The sequence below is a fragment of the Orcinus orca genome, chromosome X, assembly GCF_937001465.1.
Source record: "Orcinus orca chromosome X, mOrcOrc1.1, whole genome shotgun sequence".
In the NCBI taxonomy this organism is placed as follows: Eukaryota; Metazoa; Chordata; class Mammalia; order Artiodactyla; family Delphinidae; genus Orcinus; species Orcinus orca.
The window spans coordinates 105,595,904-105,620,284 of NC_064580.1; the positions used below are offsets into that span (position 1 = coordinate 105,595,904).

General features: G+C 35.5%; 1 long non-coding RNA gene across 1 annotated transcript in view; it reads left to right on the top strand.

Moving 5' to 3' along the window:
- Window positions 1–24,381, top strand: part of LOC125963043 (uncharacterized) — a 282,943-nt gene that overhangs the window by 61,202 nt on the left and 197,360 nt on the right. Inside the window, exon 2 of the long non-coding RNA XR_007474796.1 lies at window positions 13,522–13,780. This is a non-coding gene — a long non-coding RNA (uncharacterized LOC125963043). The remainder of the gene's footprint in view (window positions 1–13,521; window positions 13,781–24,381) is intronic.

The following is a 24,381-nucleotide window of genomic DNA, read 5'->3' on the forward strand; positions in this document are numbered from 1 at the left end:
GATATAAGTTTTCCTATTCTTTTGGGTATTTAGCAGGGAGCGTCATTTCTGGATCCTACAGGAAATGTATGTTTAGCTTTGTAAGGAAATTCCCAGATGTTTTCCAAAGTGACTGTGCCGTTTTGCATTATTATCAGCATTTGGTTTTGTTTAGTGTTCCAGATTTTGGCCATTCTAGTAAGTATATAGTGGTTTCTCACCTTTGTTTTAACTTGCATTTGTCTGATGACATATATGACATGATAAGGAGCATCGTTCCTTTGTTTTTTTGTCCATCTGTATCTTCTTTTTTGAGGTGTGTGTTAAGGTCCTTGGACCTTTTTTTTTTTTTTTTTTGGTATGCGGGCCTCTCACTGTTGTGGCCTCTCCCATTGCGGAGCACAGGCTCCGGACACGCAGGCTCAGCAGCCATGGCTCACGGGCCTAGCCGCTCCATGGCATGTGGGATCTTCCCGGACCGGGGCACGAACCCTTGTCCCCTGCATCAGCAGGCAGACTCTCAACCACTGTGCCACCAGGGAAGTCCTTTGGACCATTTTTTAATCATGTTGTTCATTTCCTTATTGTTGAGTTTTCATAGTTCTTTTTATAGTTTAAGTAATAGTTCTATTTCAGATTTTTTTGCAAATATTTATCCAAGTCTGTGGCTTGTCTTCTCATTTTCTTGACATTGTCTTTCACAGAGCAAAAGTTTTTAATTTTTAATGAGGTCTAGATTATCAGTGTTTTAATGAGGTCTAGATTATCAATTATTTCTTTCGTGGATTGTCCCTTTGCTGTTGTATCTAAAAAGTCGTCCCCATACCCAAGTTCAACAAGGTTTTGTCCTATGTTTTATTATAATTTTATACTTTTGTATTTTATGTTTAAGACTGTGATGCATTTTGAGTTGATTTTTCTGAAAGGTATAAGGTCTGTGTTTAGCTTCTTCTTTCTTTTTTTTTTTTGCATGTGGACGTGCAGTTGTTCCAACACCATTTGTTGCAAAGACTGTCTTTGCACCATTGTATTGCCCTTGCTCCTTTGTCAAAAATCAGTTGACTATATTTTTGTGGGTCTATTCCTGAGGTCTTTATTCTGTTCCATTGATCTATTTTTCTCTTCTTTCAACAATACCACATTGTATTGATTACTGTAGCTTTTTAGTAAGCCTTGAAGTTGGGTGACATCAGCTTTCCTACTTCGTTTTTCTCCTTCAATATTGTGTTGGCTATTCTGGATCTTTGGCTTCTCCATCTAAACTTTACAGTCACTTTGTTGTTATACACAAAATGACTTGATGGAATTTTGATTGGGATTCTATTGAATCCATAGATCAAGTTGGGAGGAACTGACATCTTGATAAAATTGAATTTTTCATTCATGAACATGCGATTTCTCTCTGCTTAGTTCTTCTTTGCTTTTGCTCATCAGAATTTTGTAGTTTTCCTCATATAGATCTTACAATATTTTGTTAGGTTTATACCTGTTTCATTTTGGGGGTGCTAATGTAAATGGTATTGTGCTTTTATTTCAAATTTCACTTGTTCATTGCTGGTATGTAGGAAAATGATTGACTTTGATTGATCAAAAGTCCCTAAAAGCTTTGATTACTTCCATTCCCCCAATCCACAGTCATGTCCCTTTGAACACTGGGAGATAGATTAACAGTATAAATTTTTGGTAGTAGATCAAATTCCTTCCTCAGTGGGGCCTGGACTCCCTTGCATTCTGTGTGTTTTGGGTCTATAATCTGACTGCTGTTTTGACTCTGTTGTCCATTATAGTAACTCCATCCTCCTTGCTTTTAGCAGTTGAGTGCTGCCACTTGCTCACTGCCACCTTGGAATCCATTTAGTACCATTGCATATAGGTTTCCCATCTCAGTGACTGCAGTTCCCACTGTAAGGTCTGGCCTGCACAGAAGACCAATTACAGAGCTCCTCAAGGTTGCCAGGACTCCCCTCACTAATTTATTTCTCACAGTGTTGGTGAAAGGTATGTCTTCTGTATCTTCCCAGTATGGGTGTGTAGGTCTTAAATGACACATCCACTCTTTCTCTCCATTAAAGCAAAGAAGGTCCAGCATGTCCACTTTGTTCACAATGGACCACCTTTTCATCTACTTTTCAGCCAACCAACTAAACAAAGTGTTAGAAACTTCTGTAACTCCAGAGTCACAGTGTTAAATGCAGAATCTCTGCTTAGTGAGTCCATATCAATAAATTCCTCCTGATCCAGCTTTATGTTCCTTCTACCATTATCCCACGTCCTTAATATCTATTCCCACACATATTTCCTGTATTTCTTTCTGTCTAAATTTGAAAACAGAAGTTGTTCTTTTGGAATGTAATATACCTCATTATGGGTCACACTTTGAACCTCACATTAGGGGCCTGCTGGGCCTTGAATTTACTTATAGGTCTAGAAACAAAGAAGGGTTGTGGGTAGGGTGCTGAGGATAATCAGTATTGTCTTGCAACACAACTGCCTCAGGGGTGGCCAGTACAGTTTCCTCAAATAATGCAGGGTTAATCCTTGCTTCTGATGGGGAGAGGGAGGGAGACCTCTTCCACTGATTTAAAAAAAAATGCTCATCAGAATTTAGGGCCTAAATGACTGCAGCTTCATCAGGGTCTTCTCACACTTCCCATCCCAGCTTATAGGATACCATCTTTCCCAATCAATGTGCTCACTTTAACAGTATATACCCTGTGAGACTGAGACTTCAACTTGTGTTGTAATTCAGCCAATTAGGATGCCATTATTCTACATTTGATTTTCAGCAGTCTCAGCCCTATAGCTATAGGAAATAAGTGTGTCCTTCAGGTTATACATAGAAGCTTTCAGGTCATTGATGCTGCACTTGAGATGGCAATTTGAATCCTAGGGCTCATCCTTTTCTTTTACCACTTTGTCCAGTAAGCTTAGGAGCAACCAACCAATCTTACTACATTTGTTTATTTTGCAAAAATTTTTGAAAGTATCATGTACACAGGCACTCAGCTCCTTCTTATAAAATAGTTGATTAGGAATATCCAATAATATTTTGCATATCTATACTGCCAGATCACACTGTGGACTATCAGTGCTTTCTTTACTACTTGAAATAGAGTGATTCTTTAAATCTAATCAGATAAGAGAGCCAATTCTAGAAACCCCAGAACAATTTAGTATGTAGAAAACAAGTCCTTAAAATTGTATTCCCCTAGAATCACTCCTCATACCGAAGTCTGTATTAGTCAGGGTTTTCCAGATAAATAGAACCAATAGGGGGTATATTTATATTTTAAATATATAGTTTTATATATTTTATGTCATATATATTTATATATGTATTATGTATTCTTGGAGGCCCAGGAAAGCCAGTGGTGTAGTTCCAGTCTGTGTCTGAAAACCTGAGAACCAGAAGAGCCAATGGTGTAATTTCTAGTTCTAATCCAAAGGCCTGAGGACAAGGAGAACTGATGGTGCATGTCCCAGTCTAAAGGCAGGACAAGACCAACGACCCAGCTCATACATTTAGGCCGAGAGGTGAAATTCTCTCTTCCACTGCTTTTTTGTTCTATTCAGGCCCTCAGTGGATTAGATGATGCCTACTCACATTGGGGAGGGCAATCTGATTTACTTAGTTTTGAACAAGTCAGTTTTGACAGTTTATCGTTACTTCAGTGGAAGGACATATCCTTGGAACTCCTCGCTCTACCTTTTTTGTTGATGTCACTCCATATAGAGACACTTTAATACCAAAAATATTGGAGAAATTGTAAATTGAATATTTTTAGCTACATCCATCCATTTAATTGCCTCAGATAACAACCCTTATATGAGAAAATCACTAGGGTGTCTTTTAAACCTCTTGATGTTGTCCATTGTATCACAAAAATTTCAATTCGATCACTCCAATTTATTTATTTTTTATTTTGTGCCTTGTATTTTTTATGTAATATCTAAGATTTACTCCTCTATCTTCTTCTAAGAGTTTTATATTTTTAGCTCTTATGTTTAGGTCTACAGCTAATTTTGAGTTAATTTTTTTATGATGTGAGGAAGTCATCCAGTTTCATTCTTCTGCATGTGCATATCCAGTTGTACCAGAATCATTTGTTAAAAATTATTCTTTCCTCAATAATTCATCTTTACAGTCTTGTTGAAAATTAGTTGACCATAAACAAATAGGTTTTATTTCTAGACTCTAAATTCTATTCCCTTGATCTATATATCTATATGCTATTAACACACTTTCTTGATTATTGTAGCTTTGTAGTAAGTTTTAAAATCTAGAGTGTGAGTCCTCCAACTTTATTCTTTCTCAAGATTGTTTTTGCTATTTTGGTTCTTTATAATTTCCATATAAATTTTAGGATCACCTTATCAGTTTCTGCAAAAAAGCAGCATGCATTTTGATAGAGATTATATTGAATCTGTAGATCAATTTCAGGAGTATTGTCATCTTAACAATATTGTCTTCTGTTCCATGAACATGGGATGTTTTTCCATGTATTTCAGTCATCTTTAATTTCTTTCAACAATTTTTATAGTTTTCAGAGTTTATTGCAAGGTATTTTGTTCTTTTTGAAGATATTGTAAATTGAATTGTTTTGTTAATTTCATTTTTGGATTGTTCATTAATAGTGTATGGAAATGAAATTGGTTCACTTATATTGACTTTGTATCCTGCCAGCTAGCTGAACTCAGTTATTTGTTCTAATGGATTTTTGTGTGTGAATTCCATAGGATTTAGTATATACAAGATCATGACATCTGCAAATAGATAGTTTATTTCCAGTATAGAAGCTATGATATTTCATTTTCCTGCATGATCACTCTGGTTGGAAATTCTAGTACAGTGTTGAATAGGACTAGTGAGAGTGGACATTCTTGTCTTGTTCTTGATCTTAAGGGTAGAACACTTAGTCTCTCATTTAAGTATGATGTTAGCTCTGTTTTTCATAGATGCCCTTTATCAACTTCAGCAAGTTTCCTTTTATTTCTAGTTTCTTGGTTTTACTATAAAGGGATGTTGGGTTTTGGCACATGTTTTTTTCTGTATTTTTTGATATGATCATGTGGTTTTTGTGCTTTATTTTAGTGATATGGTGTATTACATTAATTGATTTTCTGATGTTATGGACCACACTTTGATGATTTTTTTTCTTTATATTGGGAACAGATAAGACTAATAGTTTTTGACTATTGGCCCTAAGCAAGATATGCCAAAGTCCTTATGGACTTACAGATCTGCAGTGAGGGAGAATAGTACCTTCCTTTTTAATTTGGGATGTTGTAGTCTCATTCTTTTTTTGCTACAAATATATTTTATGGAGAAACATTTTCCTTTGAATCCCAGGTAAGATTTAGAGAGATTGTCATTTGAATTCACCTTAGGTTGATGGTATCTATGCACAGAAATGAATAAATGTGTTAAAGCATTCAGTTCCTTTTCTGGAATATCCATTCTGTAGTCTCTACAGTGATCCTGCTCTTGGTTGTAGGTAAAAATCACTTTTGTCTACACCACAATCACTAAGGGAGTGTCAATACTGAACTTATGAGTATGTTACCACTGAATATTTGTTCAGTGGGCTGAAAGCATTGTTGATATCATCTGTATGTTGTTTGAGTATTTCACTGGATAGAGAATGATGCTTTAGGCCTTTTTGACAAGTACCTGTATTTTAGTGACTAGACATTTCTACCTCATTGTGATCAAAATATAAAATATAGTCTGGCATAGAAAAAGGAAGCCATCCCTATTGGTATATTTTAAATTGTTCATGTGAATACCAGTAATTCCACCTAGTAAGTTAATTTGTTGAAATATTTCGGGGTACCCAACCTGGCAGAACCATTTCAATGAAGTACTACTTCAAATTAGATTGTCTGCAACGGGTGATAAGCTAGGATAATTTAAGTTCATGGTAAGGTTTTTCCTTAACTTTTTCTAGGTCAAGGTGATATCTTCCATGTCCTATGATTCTGAACTCTGAGAACACAACAGGATTTCCATTTAAACACTAGAATAGATCCAAAATTTATTTTTTAAGGGAACATTTGGCTATGCCTGAACGCAACCCTGTAGGCAGATCTATGTGTATAGGTGGGCTAGTCTGCCTCAGCAAGAATACAAGTTAGGTCTGTGAATTGTCATTACATAATATCACTTTAGTCTTTAGCTTATCTGGTATCTAAAGTATATGGGTTTCACGTTAATCAATGTCTTGGGATATCAGAATTCTAGACACACTTTTGAGAGCCCAACCTTAAAGTGACTGCTATCCATCTCCTGACAAAAGTGCAATTGAGAAAACTGATGTTTGAGAGAGAATACCTGTGCTACATTAACTATCAATTCTTCTAGATTCTTGTAGTTCTATTCCTATACCAAGTTAGATCCACAGAATGCAATAGATCTGGCCTCTATTAGCTGAGTTCCCAGCAGCGATACTTTCACTTGAGTTACAATTTAGTGGTTGACCTTGACTTCTACGAGAGGGTCCAATAAGAAACAGCTGTTTGAAAAACCTTTTGTATTTCCTAGGAAAAAGTATCTGGAAGGTATGATCCACTATGTTAATAAAATAAATAACAGTTGACAATTTATATTATCTTCTATTAGCACCTAAACAATAATTCTTCAGATTGCCTTCTGAGAGCATATACCTCAAGACATGTTCATTTTGAGGAAGGAAAATGTGATAGAGAGGTATATTGCATCAGAAGACTTCTAAGGAAATGCAAGACTTTTTGTTGGTAGCTTGAATGAGTATTCAAAACTAGTTTTGCAGAACACTGAAAACAAGTTTGTGGACAGATATGAAATTTTACTTTATCAGTAAGTAGGAGCCTGGTTTCTTCATGCAGTATTGCAGTATGAGTTTGATAAGAAGCAATTTAGTAAGTGTAATTCATGCTCCTTGAATAACTTTGCCAGAAGCAAATGCCTCATAAAGGGCCACTATATTTTACAATTCCAAGAGATGCCATTCACATTATTGTCCGTGTGAATGGTGCCCCACTAGTTGTGCAGTGTATACTTTGCTCAGCTGTACATGGCAACCTTGCCTTTGTCTCCATTGGAGTTAGGATATTTTGGAAAAGCATAATTTAAAATTTCCAATAACAATCTTTATTAAATATCTGTGAACATATGTTTGTCATATACATTTATGTGTATTTCTGTGTGTGTGTGTGTGTGTGTGTGTGTATGTACACGTAAGTGCATTCTTACACCTTGTTCTGATTGGAGCTTAAATCCAAGTTGGAAATTAGTTTGTGCTGGATAATTGGTTTCCTCTTTGTGGCTTTACTTTTTTTTTTTTTTTTTTTTTTGGCTGTGTTGGGTCTTCGTTGCTGTGCATGGGCTTTCTCTAGTTGTGTTGAGTGGGGACTACTCTTCGTTGCGGTGCACGGGCTTCTCATTGTGGTGGCGTCTCTTGTTGTGGAGCATGGGCTCTAGGTGTGCGGGCTTCAGTAGTTTCAGTATCTGGGCTCAGTAGTTGCGGCACTCGGGCTCTAGGGCACAGAGGCTTCCATAGTTGTGGTGCGTGGGCTCTAGAGCGCAGGCTCAGTAGTTGTGGCACACGGGCCTAGTTGCTCTGCGGCATGTGAGATCGTTCTGGACCAGGGATCAAACCTGTGTCCCCTGCATTGGCAGGCAGATTCTTAACCACTGTGCCACTAGGGAAGTCCTCTGTACCTCTACTTTTAATTCCAGGGAGGGACACCAAAATATTTCTACCTGAAAATCCAGGCTAACTAATATTGTATATTTTTCTTAGATGCCTTTATCAGGTTGAGGAAATTTCCTTCTATTCCCAATGTATTGAAAGTTTTCATTTTAATCATGAATTGATGTTGAAGTATGTCCAACGCTTTTTCTGTACCTATTGAAAAGATAATATGGTTTTAATTTTAGTCTGTTATAATGGTGAATTTCATCAATTGCTTTTGAAACGATAAATTACCTTTATTACTAAAATGAACTCTACTTATTCATGATGTATTATCATTTTAATATATTGCTGATATTTATTTGCTACTGTTTTATTAAGGAATGTTGTTCCTATATTCGTGAGTAATATCCATCTCTAATTTTTCTTGTCATTCTTTGTCAGGTTTTGGTAATAGTGTTATGCAGCCTTGTAAAATGAAGTGGAGAGTATTCTCTCCTCCTCTGAGTTTTAGAAGAATTCGTGTAGGATTGGTGTTAGTTACTAAGGAAGAACTAGTGTTAGTTCTTCCTTAAGTATTCAGTAGGATTCACCAGGGAAAACATCTGGGCCTAAAGGTTTCTTTGTGGGAAGGCTGTTGATTTTTTAATTCATTTTCTTTAATGAATAGAAGGTGATATATGTTTTCTATTTTTTCTTGTTTGAGTTTTGGTAGTTTTTATCTTCCAAGGACATTGGTAATTTCCTCCAAATTGTCATATTGACTGGAATAAAGTTGTTCACAACATTCCCTTTTTATAATTTTAATGTCTGTGGGAACTGTAGTGATGTTCCCTCATTCATTCCTAATGTAGATAATTTGTGCTGTTTTTCTTTTTTTCTTCGTCAGTCCTACTAGTGATTTACAAATTTTATTAACTTTTTAAAAGAAAAATCTTTGACTTTTTTGTATAACTTATCCAATTTCTAGTTCATTGATTTCAGTTCTTCTACTTATTTTTAATTTAATTTGCTCCTCCTTTTCTAGCATAAGATGAAAGTAGAAGTCGTTAATTTTAAACACTTATTTTTTTAATTTAAACATTTCAAGCTATATGTTTACCTCTAAACATGGTGTTAGCTTCATCCCACAATTTTTGATTTGCTGTATATTCATAATTTAGTTTTTAATTTTTCTCAGTTTTTCTCTGAATCACTGTTAATTTATCGATAAGTTGAATAATTTCCAAGTATTTATAAATTTGTAGGTATCTAATTATTATTGATTTCTAATATAATTCCAAGTGGCCAGTGCAATACTCTATATGATTTCATTCCTTTGAAATTTATGGAGACTTGTTTTATAGCTGAGCATTTGGTCTGTCCTGGTGAATGTTTAATCTGCATTTGAATAGAATGTTATCTACTGTTGTTTGGTATAGGAATCTATAAATGTACATTAGGTCAAGATGACTGATATTACTGTTCAAATCTTCTGTGTTTTTACTGATTTCTTATCTACCTGTTCTATCTCTTTATGACGGAGGTATTAAAATATTTGATAATGATTGTATATTTATTTATCTCTTAAAATTTCAACTTTTTTGGTATTCTGAAGCTCTTTTCCTAGGTGCATACACATTTTGTGTTATTATGTCTTCATGATGAATTACCCCTTTATTATTATTAAATTTCTTTCTGGCATTACACTTTTCCATACAGTCTACATTTTCTGAGATTAATATTGCATGGAACACCTTTTTTCATCCTTTTAATTTCAACCTCTTTATGTCCTTATATTGAAAGTACAGTCCTTATAAATCATGGAGTTGGGTTTTGCTTTCTTCGCCTATCTTATAATCTCTGGTTTTCAATTATAGTATTTGAACCATTTATATATAATTTTTGCTATGGTTGGGTTTAAGTCTGTCATCTTGCTATTTGTTTTATATTCATGCCGTCTTTTCTTTTTACTTCTGTTCCTTCTTTCCTTCCCTCTTTTGTGCTAGTTATATTTTAGTGTTTGCTTTTATCTCCTCTACTGACTTTGTATCTTTTTGTGTGTTATTTTTAGTGGTTTCTCTAAAAATTATAGAATACATGCTTTACTAATTACAGTCTAATTTCACATAATATCTCACTATTTTCCACACAATATAAAAACCTTAGATTAGTATAAGTCCATATACTACGAATATATGTACTTTGATGTGATATAGTTTATATATATTTTATAAACCCCATAATAAGTTGCTGCACATGTATATTTAATGTTTTATTTTTATTTAATATATGTTTTTAAGTATACCCACATACTTATCTTTTCTGGTGCTATTCATTTTTTTCTCTTACAATCTGCACCTTTTGCGTGAAGAACAATTTTTTTTATCATTTTTTTTTAGTCAACCACAGTTTTAATGCATTTAAAATTGCAGAAATTGTTAATGTTGTACATTAACAAAGTCCAAATGAACTATCTCATGTCATTAGCTTTATCTTTTTTAATTTAATGAATTTATTTTTTATTCAGCAGACTCTTATTAGCTCTCTGTTTTATACATATTAGTGTGTATATGTCAATCCCAATCTCCCAATTCATCCCACCACCACCACCCCCCAGTTTCCCCCCTTGGTGTCCATAGGTTTGTTCTCTACACCTGTGTCTCTATTTCTGCCCTGCAAACCGGTTCATCTGTACCATTTTTCTAGATTCCACATATATGCGTTAATATACGATATTTGTATTTCACTTTCTGACTTACTTCACTCTGTATGACAGTCTCTAGATCCATCCACGTGTCTACAAATGACCCAATTTTGTTCCTTTTTATGGCTGAGTAATATTCCATTGTATATATGTACCACATCTTCTTTATCCATTCGTCTGTCGATGGGCATTTAGGTTGCTTCCATGACCTGGCTATTATAAATAGTACTGCAGTGAAGATTGGGTTGCTTGTGTCTTTTTGAATTATGGTTTTCTCTGGGTATATGCCCAGTAGTGGGCTTGCTGGGTCATATGGTAATTCTATTTTTAGATTTTTAAGGAACCTCTGTACTGTTCTCCATAGTGGCTGTATCAATTTACATTCCCACCAACAGTGCAAGAGGATTCCCTTTTCTCCACACCCTCTCCAACATTTGTTGTTTGTAGATTTTATGAAGATGCCCATTCTGTCCGGTGTGAGGTGATACCTTATTGTAGTTTTGATTTGCATTTGTCGAATAATTAGTGACGTTGAGAAGCTTTTCATGTGCCTGTTGGCCATCTGTATGTCTTATTTGGAGAAATGTCTATTTAGGTCTTCTGCCCATATTACTTTTAAATTGTTTTCTGTTTATTTTCTTTACTTATTTATTTTTGGCTGCGTTGGGAACCCTGACGTGGGGCTCAGAACCTTCACTCCAGTGGGTGGACCTCTGTGGTATAAGTGTTCTCCAGTTTGTGAGTCACCCACCCAATGGCCATGGGATTTGATTTTATTGTGATTGCACCCCTCCTCCCATCTCATTGCAGCTTCTCCCTTGTCCTTGGATGTGGGGCATCTTTTTTGGTGAGTTCCAGTGTCCTCCTGTCACTGATTGTTCAGCAGTTAGTTGTGATTCCAGTGCTCTCGCAAGAGGGAGTGAGCACACGTCCTTCCACTCTGCCATCTTTTTTTAATCTTTTCTTGTGGTATAGGCATATTTGAGACAAATGCTTTGGCTTTTATATGTCTGGAAATGTGTTCATTTAGTCTTTTTCTGAAAGATATCTTACAGTGTATAGAATTCTAACTTTACTTTTTTTTTTACATCTTTTTTTTAACATCTTTATTGGAGTACAATTGCTTTACAATGGTGTGTTAGTTTCTGCTTTATAACAAAGTGAATCAGTTATACATATACATATGTTCCCATATCTCTTCCCTCTTGCGTCTCCCTCCCTCCCACCCTCCCTATCCCACCCCTCCAGGCGGTCACAAAGCACAGAGCTGATCTCCCTGTGCTATGCGGCTGCTTCCCACTAGCTATCTACCTTACATTTGGTAGTGTATATATGTCCATGCCTCTCTCTCGCTTTGTCACAGCTTACACTTCCCCCTCCCCATATCCTCAAGTCCATTCTCTAGTAGGTCTGTGTCTTTATTCCTGTCTTACCCCTAGGTTCTTCATGACATTTTTTTTCTTAAATTCCATATATATGTGTTAGCATACGGTATTTGTCTTTCTCTTTCTGACTTACTTCACTCTGTATGACAGACTCTAGGTCTATCCACCTCATTACAAATAGCTCAATTTCGTTTATTTTTATGGCTGAGTAATATTCCATTGTATATATGTGCCACATCTTCTTTATCCATTCATCTGTTGATAGACACTTAGGTTGTTTCCATCTCTGGGCTATTGTAAATAGAGCTACAATGAACATTGTGGTCCATGACTCTTTTTGAATTATGGTTTTCTCAGGGTATATGCACAGTAGTACTTTTTTTCAGCACTTTAAATATGTAAGTCCATTGTCTTCTAGCCACCATTATTTTATTTTGATAAGAAGCCTACTGTCAATCTTATTACTGTTTTCATCTATATAGTATTTAGTTTTTCTCTGACATTTTTTTTTTTTTTTGTGATATGTGGGCCTCTCACTGTTGTGGCCTCTCCCATTGTGGAGAACAGGTTCTGGACACGCAGGCTCAGCGGCCACAGGCTCTGGACCCGCAGGCTCCGTGGTCATGGCTCACGGGCCCAGCCACTCCGTGGCATGTGGGATCTTCCCAGACTGGGGCACAAACCCATGTACCCTGCATCGTTAGGCAGACTCTCAACCACTGCGCCACCAGGGAAGCCCTCTCTGACATTTTAAGATTATCTTTTTCATTGATTTGCAGCAGTTTGACTATATGGGCCTAGCTGGAGTTTTCTTTGTATGTATCCTGCCTCGGTTCTGAGTTTTTTGGTTCTGTAGGTTGCTAAGATTGATAGATTGGTTTTCAAAAATTTTCTCCCCTCCCAGTATTGTCTAGTACTCTTCCCATAAAAGGGTAAGAGTTTATTTTCACTCTCCTTGAATCCTGGCTGTCTTTGTAAGTTTTTGACCAATGGAATGCAGTGGAAACAATACTATACTACTTCTGGGAATCACCATTCAGGGCCTTTGAATTTTCTTTTTTTGCTGTCTTAGAAACCAGCTGCTATTTTGTAAGGAAGTCCATGCTAGCTATCCTTCTATTATGGGGGGCATGTAGAGAAGCACTGGGAATTGAGACACCCTGTGATGAGAAAGTACAGTGCAGAAGACTGAGGTGAAGCAGTTTTACTCCCAGGTGAATGCAGTCATATGAGTGATTCCCGGTGATACTATGTGGGACAGAATAACTACTGAGTCAACCTATAGACTTGTAAGAAATAATAAATCATCATTGTTTTAAATTACTAGTTTTGTAGTGCTTGTTAAACAATAATAGATAACTAAAATAGAATTGCCCCCTAGAAGTGGAGTGTTTCTGTAACAAAAACATAAAATAATGCCATTGTCTTTGAGACTGGGTGGCTGGAAAAGTGGTGAGGAGATTGTGATTGAAGGCTGAGAGAACAGTGAGGAAACTGCCATTGCCCTTTTCTCTGTCATATATTGATATAACATTGACAGAATTGTTACTTGTGATAACCTGGAAGGTAGAAAAAATACCTAACAAAATTTTAGTACTGGTTAAGGTGATAGCCAGGCAATGAAATTGTCAAGAATTCAGAAGTGTCAGTTAGCTTCTTTTAGCTATCTGTGATAAATTATAAGAGAGAGATGAGCTAAAGAAGGAACTGTTCACTTTTCAAGAATAATATGGAATAAATATGTCTATATATATAAGACTTACTGGTTTGGAAAATAAAACTTTTTTCTCATTTGTAGCTTCTCCACCTGGCAAATGGTTCTCAAAATACGGAATGGCCTCATGGAGTTGATTAAATCCTGAGCACTTCCCAGGGTCAAGATCAAATCAAGGGTATAAATGTAGAAGGTTCTGGAGGATAAGACATTGTGTGAAAAGTGAGTCCACATAGAGGAGAACCAAGGCACTCCAGCTAAGCTCTTAAATGAATGAAGTTATATGAGTGATCCCAACTGGCACTGCATGCAGTGGAGAATCACTGAGTCAGCCCTCAGAATTGTAAGTACTTTCTTTTTTGCTGTTTTAAAGTGCTAAGTCTTTGTAAGCTAGATCTGACATCTGGGTTATCTCATGGTTAGCTTCTATTTAGAAGTACTTTCTCTTGATCATTGGTCACATTTTCCTGCTTTTTCATCTCTTTTTTTCAAAGTGAGGTATGATCTATTTCACAAGGTTAATAAAGGTTACAAAAGGGGAGTGACAGTGATAGGTGAGAAATTTTCACTTTTACTATATAAACTTGCATATTTTTGGACTGTTTTATCAAGAATTTCTACTTTTGTAAGATAAATACAATTTTAAATGCTTTTATTAGAGGAAAGCACTATTGGTATTTCTTTACAGACTGGAGGGCAGAACTTGATCTTGATGTTCCTCCATACTGAAGTAGACCACAAACTACCATCCTCATGAAGCCAAATATGCTCACAGTTGTACTTTATCAACTCCCACAACTGTTAGCCTGCCCATTAACATTTTTAAAAAATTGAATTAATTGCCAGCACTTTAAAACTCTGGTCATTTTATCATAAAAGTATATGGTGGATAAAGTGCACTACTACTCTGAATACATCTCTCATGCCTACACAGACACATTTTTAGTTAAAAAGTTAAAAATTACATTTCTAATTGGAGCTTCCAGAAAGAAATTATTTAGTTTTAGCATTCACCAATCAGATATAGTTAAGTGATACTTTAAAAGCAGAGGTTTCAGTTGTTCCCGGTGGTAAACATGATCATGGAGGGTTTTGGTTTACCTGTAAAGCAGTATTCCTGTCACCAGGTTTGTGGAAATCAAGAAGCAGGGCCAGAAGATGCATCCTTTAATTGTTGTTGCTATTATTTCTGTTGTCAGTGTGGACCTAATGGGAAAGGGGTGACTCTGGAATTAATGGCTAAAAGCAGTAGTAGCTTCTTAATTGTATGGTTCTTGGAGTCAACAGTTAAAGTGAAAGATTCAAGATTTCCCACTTTCCTAATTGAAGTAGCGTTGGCAACTTACTTGAGGTCTGATTCGTCATCATTCTCCTGGCAGTCATTTCTGAAGACCCACCCTCTACAAATTGCAAACACTCAGTTTCCCATATTGAAGCCCTTTACTCTTTATGCATGAAATAACCTTAATGGTTTCTGTTTTCTGTAACTGACTTCTGAATGCTACAACTAAGAAAGGTAAGAGATCTAGCAATATATAACACGTATTTTGGTTATAGTAAAAATAGACTGGTTGGAAGTATAGTAGGCTCTGGTTTACCATAGCTCCTAACCCCTAAGATGGAGGTGGCTGTATATTAAATACCATTTTTCAATTGTATTTGTAGTTTGTTTGTTTTTATTAGAAAGTCCCACTTCTCTCATCTATTTTACTGTACTCGCCCCTGTGAAGATTTGTTTGTCACCCTTCTAATACATATCTAAAACTTGGTTTAAAAAAAAGAATTTTGATGGAAGATCTCTTAAAGGATACAATTCTTCTATTTTGTGAATACTCCAAAATGGCTCAAATTCAAAGCCTGGCCATCAGAAAGCTATACACCTAACCTGCATTATTTAGGCTGCTGATATAACTAGTTTTACTGAATTAAGCTTTATCATGATGTTACAAATATACATGATAGATAGCCCTATGAAAGTCATTGTTTTGTTAACCCTAAAAGTGTTGTTGGGTAAATTGTAATGTCACTTCTATAAGGATACAGAAAAGAGATTTTTCACGTCAAGTTTTATCTTATGATCAGGTAAGAGATGAAATTTTGCTTCTTGCATTGGCTATTAGGAATAGCCAAAGTTCACTTCAGGGCTTCCCTGGTGGCGCAGTGGTTAAGAATCTGCCTGCCAATGCAGGGGACACAGGTTTGAGCTCTGGTCCGGGAAGATCCCACATGCTGTAGAACAGCTAAGCCTGTGCAGTACAACTACTGAGCCTGTACTCTAGAGCCCGCGAGCCACAACTACTGAGCCCGTGTGCCACAACTACTTAAGCCCACGCACCTAGAGCCCATGCTCCACAAGAGAAGCCACCACAATGGGAATCTCATGCACCGCAATGAAGAGTGGCCCCCGCTCACCACAACTAGAGAAAGCCCACGCGCAGCAAGGAAGATCCAATGCAGCCATAAATAAATAAATAAATTTATTTATTTTTTAAAAGTTCACTTGAATGGTTGACTTCTAGTAATTGTAAGACTTCATGCATGCACCTTGTTTATTAAACTTAAACCTGGCTCTGTCTTATTGTGCCACTCTTGTTTTTTCTTTACCCGGATTTCTTAAGGTAATTAAAAACAATCCTGTTGTACAATATTTTGAAACTTATATTGAAACCCAAATTGTTTTCCACAGATGCTGCATCATTTGATATTTTAACCAGCAATATACAAGGGTTTCAATTTCTCCATACCTCTTCACTACTGTTTTCCTTTTTAAAAAATTATAGCCTTCCTAGTAAGTGTGAAGTAGCATCTCATTGTGGTTTTTATTTGAATTTCCCTAATGACTAATGATGTTGAGATTCTTTTCATAAGCTTGTTGGCCATTCCTGTTACTCTTTGGAGTACTGTCTATTCAGTCCTTTGCCCATTTTAAATTTGAGTTATTTGTTTTTTATTGTTGAGTTGAAAGAATGTTACTTATTTTTTTAGATACAAATCCCTTATCAAATACATGATTTGCAAATATTTTCTCCCATTCTATGGGTTTTCTTTTCAATTACTTGATGAAGACCAAGAAGCATGAAAGTTTTTAATTTTCTTAAGTCCAGTTTATCTATTCCCTCTTTCATCACCTGTGCTTTTCGTGTCATATCTAACAAACCATTGTATAATACAAGGTCATGAACATTTGGCTCTTCTAGGTCCCTTATGTTTCAATATGAATTTTAGGGTAATCATACAGATTTCTGCATGAAAGGCAGCTGGGATTTTGAGGGATTTTGTTGGGTCAGTAGAGTGTTTAGAGAACACTACTTCTTACCAATATTAAATCTTCTTGATTCATGAACATGAGTTGTCTTTCCATTTATTTAGAACTTCTTTAATTCCTTTCAGTAATGTTTTGTAGTTTTCAGAGCGTAAGTTTTGAACTTCTTTTGTTAAATTTGTTTCTACATATTTTATTCTTTTTGATGGTTCGGTAATGTAATCATTTTAAAATTTCATTTTCAGAGTTTTCATTGCTAGAGTATAGCAATAAAATTGATTTTTGTGTATTGATCTTGTATGCTGTTACTTGGCTGAACTTGTTTATTAATTCTAATAGTGTTTTAGTGGATTCGTTAGGATTTTCTAAATACAATATCATGTCATCTATGATTAGAGAGCCTTCCTTTCCAATATGTATGCCTTTTATTTACTTCTCTGAGTGACCTGGTTAAAACCCCCAGTACAATGTTGAATATAAGTGACCTGGTTAAAACCCCCAGTACAATGTTGAATATAAGTGACAAGAGTGAACATCTTTGTCTTGTTTCTGGTCTTGGTAGGAAAGCACACAGGCTTCTTAATTTAATATGATGTTACCTGTGGTTTATCATAAATGTCTTTTATGAGAATAAGGAAAGTTCCGTATTTTCCTATTTTATTTAGTGTTTTTTCATGAAAGGGCGTTGGATTTTGTCAGATACTTTTTCTGCATCTGTTGATACGAGCATGCAATTTTTTGTCCTTTTCCTATTAATATTGTGTATTCCATCGATTGACATTTAGATGATAAACTAACCTGCATCCTGAGATTGATCCTACTTGGTAATGATGTATAATCCTCTTAATATCTTCTGGGTTGAGTTTGCTAGTATTTTATTGAGGAATCCTGTATTTATATTCATAAGAGATGTTGATGTGCAGTTTTCCTTTTTTGTTGCATCTTTGCTTTTAGTATGAGTATACTACTGGCCTCATACAATGAGTTAGGAAGTGTTTCCTCCCCTTCTTTTTTTTGAAAGAATTTGTGAATGATGTTATTAATCCTTTATTAAACATTAAACGGAATTCACCATTAAAGCCATCTGGGCATAAACTTTTTTTGTAGAAGGTTTTTATTTTTATTATTTTTAAATCACAAAACCATAAAAAATAAGATTTTTATGGCTAAATTGTTTACTACAGTTCTTTTTTTGTTTAACATATATATATATATATATATATATATCCACTCTTTTTTAGATTATTTTCCCATATAGGTCATTACAGAGTATTGAATATAGTTCCCTGTGCTATACAGTAGGTCCTTATTAGTTACCTATTTTATATATAGTAGTGTGTATATGTCAATCCCAATCTCCCAATTTATCCCTCCCCCTGCTCCCTTTCCCCCTTGGTAACCATAAGTTTGTTTTTCTACATCTGTGACTCTATTTCTGTTTTGTAAATAAGTTCATTTGTACCATTTTTTTAGATTCCATATATAAGCGATATCATATGATATTTGTCTTTCTCTGACTTACTTCACTCAATATGACAATCTCTAGGTCCATCCATGTAGTTGCAAATGGCATTATTTCATTCTTTTTTATGGCTCAGTAATCCATTGTGTGTGTGTGTGTGTGTGTGTATATATATATATATATATATATATATATATATATATATATACACCACATCTTCTTTATCCATTAATCCATCGATGGGCATCTAGGTTGCTCCCGTGTTTCGGCTATTGTAAATAGTGCTGCAGTGAACATTGGGGTGCATGTATCTTTTCGAATTATGGTTTTCTCTGGATATATGCCCAGGAGTGGGATTGCTGGATAATATGGTAGCTCTATTTTTAGTTTTTTAAGGAACCTCCATACCATTCTCCATAGTGACTCTACTAGTTTACATTCCCACCAAGTGTGCAGGAGGATTCCCTTTTCTCCGCACCCTCTCCAGCATTTATTGTTTGTAGATTTTTTGATTATGGCCACTCTGACTGGTGTGAGGTGATACATCATAGTAGTTTTGACTTGCATTTCTCTAATAATAGTGATGTTGAGTATCTTTTCATGTGCCTCTTGGCCATCTGTATGTCTTCTTGGAGAAGTGTCTATTTCAGTATTCTGCCCATTTTTTGATTGGCTTGTTTGTTTTTTTGATATTGAGCTGCATGAGCTGTTTGTATATTTTGGAGATTTATCCCTTGTTAGTCACTTTGTTTGCAAATATTTTCTTCAATTCTGTGGGTTGTCTTTTCGTTTTATTTATGGTTTCCTTTGATGTGCAAAAGTTTTAAAGTTGAATTAGGTCCCATTTGTTTATTTTTGGTTTTATTTTCATTACTCTAGGAGGTGGATCAGAAAAGATCTTGCCGCGATTTATGTCATAGAGTGTTCTGCCTATGTTTTCCTCTAAGAGTTTGATAGTTTCTGGCCTTACATTTAGGTCTTTAATACATTTTGAGTTTATTTTTGTGTATGGTGTTAGAGAGTGTTCTAATTTCATTCTTTTACATGTAGCTGTCCTGTTTTCCCAGCACTTATTGAAGAGACTGTCTTTTCTCCATTGTATATCCTTGCCTCCTTTGTCATAGATTAGGTGACCATAGGTGCGTGGGTTTATCTCTGGACTTCCTATCCTGTTCCATTGATCTGTATTTCTGTTTTTGTGCCAGTACCATACTGTTTTGATTACTGTAGCTTTGTAGTATAGTCTGAAGTCAGGGAACCTGATTCCTCCAGCTCTGTTTTTCTTTCTCAAGATTGCTTTCGCTACTCATGGTCTTTTGTGTTGCCATACAAATTGAAAACTTTTTTGTTCTAATTCTGTGAAGAATGCTATTGGTCATTTGATAGGGATTGTATTGAATCTGTAGGTTGCTAATGAAAAAATAAAAAATAACACAATCAGATGGAGAGATATACTATGTTCTTGGATTGAAAGAATCAATACTGTCAAAATGACTCTACTACCCAAAGTATTTGACAGATTCAATGCAATCCCTATCGAATGACCAATAGCATTTTTCACAGAATTAGAACAAAAATTTTTACAGTTTGTGGAATATTTTTAAATTACTTATTTTTTTGTTGTTATAGGTCTATGCACATTTTCTATTTATTCTCAAGTCACTTTTGGTAGGTTGTATCTTTCAAGAAATTTCTTCATTTTATCTAGGTTATCTAATTTGTTGAAATACAGTTGTTCATAGTATTCCCTTATAATTATTTTTATTTCTATAAGATCCGTAGTGGCGTCCCCTCTTTTATTCCTGATTTTAGTTATTTGAATCTTTTTTTCCCTTGGTCCATTTAGCCAAAGGTTTGTTAATATTGTTGATCTTTTCAAGAACCATGTTTTAAAAATATTTTTTCTATACTTCTCTAATTTATTTTTTATTTCCATTATAGCCTTTATTATTTATTTGCACGTATTGAATTTAGTGTGTTTGTTTTAGTTTTTTTAAGGTGGAAGATTAAGTTATTGTTTTGAGATATTTTTAATATACAAATGACATCCGTAAATTCCTCTATAAGCTCTACTTTAACTGCATTTTATAATTTTTTAATTTTCATTTTCATCTCAAAATATTTTCTAATTCCCCTGGTGATTTATTATTTGCCTCTTTTAGTAAATAGTGTGTTTAATTTCCACATATTTGAGGATTTCCTAAATTTCCTTGATTTTCCTTGATTCCTAATGATTTCTAATTTCATCTAATGTATTTGTATGATTTCAAGTCTTTTAAATTTGTTGATGTTTGCCTTTTGGCTGAAGACATCATCTATCCTGGAGGAACATCCCATGGATACTCAAGAAAAAATGTGTGTTTTGCTGTTGTTGGGTGCAGTTTTCTGTAAATAGTTGTTAGATCTAGTTGGTTTATAGTCATGTGATTTCCTTGATGATACTATACCTTTTTGTTCTATTCATTTTTGGAAGTTGGAGGATTGGAGTCCCCATCTACTATTGTTGAACTGTCCATTTTCCTCTTCAAATTTGTCGGTTTTGCTTCATATATTTTGGTTTTCTGTTGTTAGGTGCTAGAGTGGGTTGACTGGTGGCCCCTAACAAGATATGTCCACCCAGACCTGTGAAAGTTATCTTATTTGGATAAAAGTATCTTTGCTAATGTAATTGAAGAACTCAGTATGTGGTTGTCTTGGTTTATCCACGTGATACTGCATCCAGCGGCCAGTGTCCTTATAAGATAAAGGCAGTAGAAGGTTTATGACACATGAAGGGTAGGAGGCATTGTGACCACAGAGACAGAGGTTGGAATGATGAAGCCAAGAAAGCCAAGGAAGTCCAACAGACACCAGAAGCTGGAAGAAACATGGAAGGATACTTCTGAGAGCCTGAAGAAGTGAGGACCTGCTAGCATTTTGATTTTGGACTTCTAGCCTCAAGAGGTTTAAGAAATTTCTGTTGTTTTTAGCGACAAAGATTGTGGTTGTTAGGCAGTCACAGGTAATGTATGTTTATACTTACATGTTTAAATTTACTTTTTAAGCTTTATTGAGATATAATATAAAAAATTGCATACATTTAATGCATACATCTTGTTGAGTTTGGACATATGCATATACCAATAGTACCATAACCACAATCAAGGTACTAGACATATTCATCACCTTCAGAAATTTCCTTGTGTTCTGTTTGTGTGTGTGTTTTGCATGTGGTAAGAAGACTTAACATGAGATCTATCCTCTTAACATACTTTACAGTGCACAATACTATAATACTATATTATTAACTGTAAGTACTAAGTTGTTTAGCAGATCTCTGGAACTTACTCCTGCTGTGTAACTGAAATTTTATACCCATTGAGCAACAATTTCCCATTTCCCCCTCCCTCTAGCCCCTGACAACCAATTTCCTGCTTTTTCACGTCTATTAAATGTTATTGTATCCTGGATATTGTGAATATCATTTTGTTGTGTGTCTGTTTATACGTGTCTCTCTATAAAACGTGATGAACTTTGTTCTGACCAGCAGTGAAGATATTTATGAATCAGTTATATCCTTGTGAATCTTTTTTTAAAGCTTTCTTAGTGTGGCTCTAGTGCAGTATTTAATAGTACCAATTTAGTTCTGTGCCTATGTTGTGACCTTCCTTATGTCCATACTGGATGCTTTGGGTGTTCAGTGAGATCTTTCTACTGTGATTGCTGAGTAGTTATTCTTTGCTGATATTTATTCTTTGCCTGACCTTGTGAAATTTCATCCTATGTTCATTCAGCTTAGAGTTTATCTAAAGGTGCAAGGGGACCGCTGTGCAGATTTCTAGAGTGTATTTTCTGGGTTTTACTTTCTATTCGGTATTCTTCCCCTAAATTTTTAGGTGTCTCAGTCTCCCTGAATTCTGATCTCATTCTCCTCTTGTCAGGGAAGACTTTCTGGATCTGGACTTTGTTGCAGATACAGTTAATGTCAGTTCATTACTTCATCAGTGGTGCCAAATATTTTAAAGTTGGGGTCAGGAATTTCCCTTATTCAGAGTATGTTACCAGCACACTGGTAAGATTCTGGTGATCTCTCCATGCCTTAGAAACCAGCTGTCAAATTTCCAAATCATAGGTGGTTACTTTTTGCTGTATAGCTAAAATGCCAGCATTTTAAGTGTTGGGGTAATTCTGTTTGCTGTATAGTTTTACTTCTGGCTTTGTAAGCCTAGGTTTCTGTATCGCCATCCTTCTACTGTGCCCCCTGGCCTTTGGTGAGTCATTTCTGACACTTGGTGAAGCCTGGTGTATCGCAAGATCTCATATTTGGTTTAGTGTCTCAACCTTTGGTGTGTTCATGTCATTAACTCAGTTAGGGCCCTGTTCACCTTTGAAGTCTCTCTTAGCACTCCTACCCTGTCACCAGGCTTTGGTATGCTACCACTGTACACTTAGTGAAAGTTGCATAGGAAAAGATCAGCAAAGTGATGCAGATTGCACTGTGACTAGGGATTTGCAAGATTCTACTCTATCATTCCAGCCTACGTATAGTGGTTAAAAGTTAATATATTGGTTGGTTTATCTTTTCTCCAGTCTATGACAAGTTTGTTGTTGCTCCTGCTTTGCTCAGAGAATAAATCAGTTGCTTCCTCTCTCCTAAGAAGGGCTCATGACTTTATGTAATTTAGATTATTTGGTTTTCTTTGTATCCTCAGTCTGCTAATGTGTTAAAAATATGATTATTATAGCTTTTGCAACTTCTCATTTTTAGGATGGGAAAGATATTCTTTTGTGACTGTCTAAACCATAACTAAAAGTGGAAGTCTCCCATGTATTCATATTTTGTTTTTTGGTTTACATATTTTTCCTCCACTCCATCTATCTCCCATGCAAACTCTGAAGAGAAATGTGCACCTATGCCTCTATGCTTTTATATGAAAGGAAAATTTTCAATGTGCTTTTTCTACATGTAGGCCACCTCACCTGAGAGGCATCATTTTAGGGAAAGCATAAAAGATTTTACTTACCTGTTGAATTAAAGATAACTCTCACCCAAATTAAAATATTGCCATTCAAATTGAGGTAATAAGCAAAAAGTTGTTAGTGCCAAGAATAAATACCCAAAGTCTGGGATTTATCATTGTTTCCCTTTAATTTCTGAGCTGACAAATGATAATTGCTCAGGCAATTAAAATAATTAGGAAAATGTGGAGGCACAAAAGGAGAAGCCTTTTAGAAGCAATTTAAATGCATAAGGAGAGATTCACGTATGTTTGCTGCACCTTATCCTGGAGTAGACTGATTACCAGGTGCTTTTTAGTACTTTGACGATTGATAGATCACATGCCATCTGAGTTCTTTCTGGGAACAGGGCCCACTGGAAGCACATTTACCTCAGAAGATAGGTCTAGTTTTAAAGGAGGCTTCTGGGGATCTTGGGATTTATATTCTCTTAAATATCTTGGTAATAAAGGATCGTTTTCAGAACCCACATTTGTTCAGCATCTTGTAAATTTGTAATATGTTTTTTTTGGTATACACTTTTTTTGACTGTTTAAATGAGAGTAAGAAAAATATGCGTAAGATCATTGGATGGTCTTACCATTTTAGAATGTGTATTCGCTTTGTGAGCTGTAGGGGGCAGTCTGAGGGAGTCTATGGAAAGAATTAGAAGATTGACAGTGGCTTTGTGAGAGAAATGACAGTTTCTGTGAAGAACAGAATTATCCTAGGTAAAATAGGCCACCTTAATTTAGAGAAAATATGCGTTAAAATCAATCAAAGAGGGCATTAACTGTGAGATCCACTTTGGTGTTTGTGTGTACAACAGACACTTAAGCTACTCCATATTCTGATGGGTAGTGACAGCTGGGATTGGTGTTAGAGATTGATGGTACCAATTTCTAAGGAGAGACTATTTCAGAAGTAAATAGATGGTATTTTATTACAATTTTGTAAAATTCGTTCTATTAGGCATGAACTATTCAGTTCAGGTATACTTTCTATAAAGTTATTTATTCAGAATATTGCAGTAGACTACTGATAGTTATATGCACCAATACCAAATTATTTATGTCTGGCAACTCTCTCTTGATTTAACGAATTTAAAGGTATATTCCCTCTAAATTAAAATTGGCCTTTATTACGTAGAAATTTTTTCTCGCAGAAACTCATTTATCATATTAAATTCGTGTCATTCAGACTTCTCTGGTGGTGCAGTGGTTGAGAATCTGCCTGCCAGTGC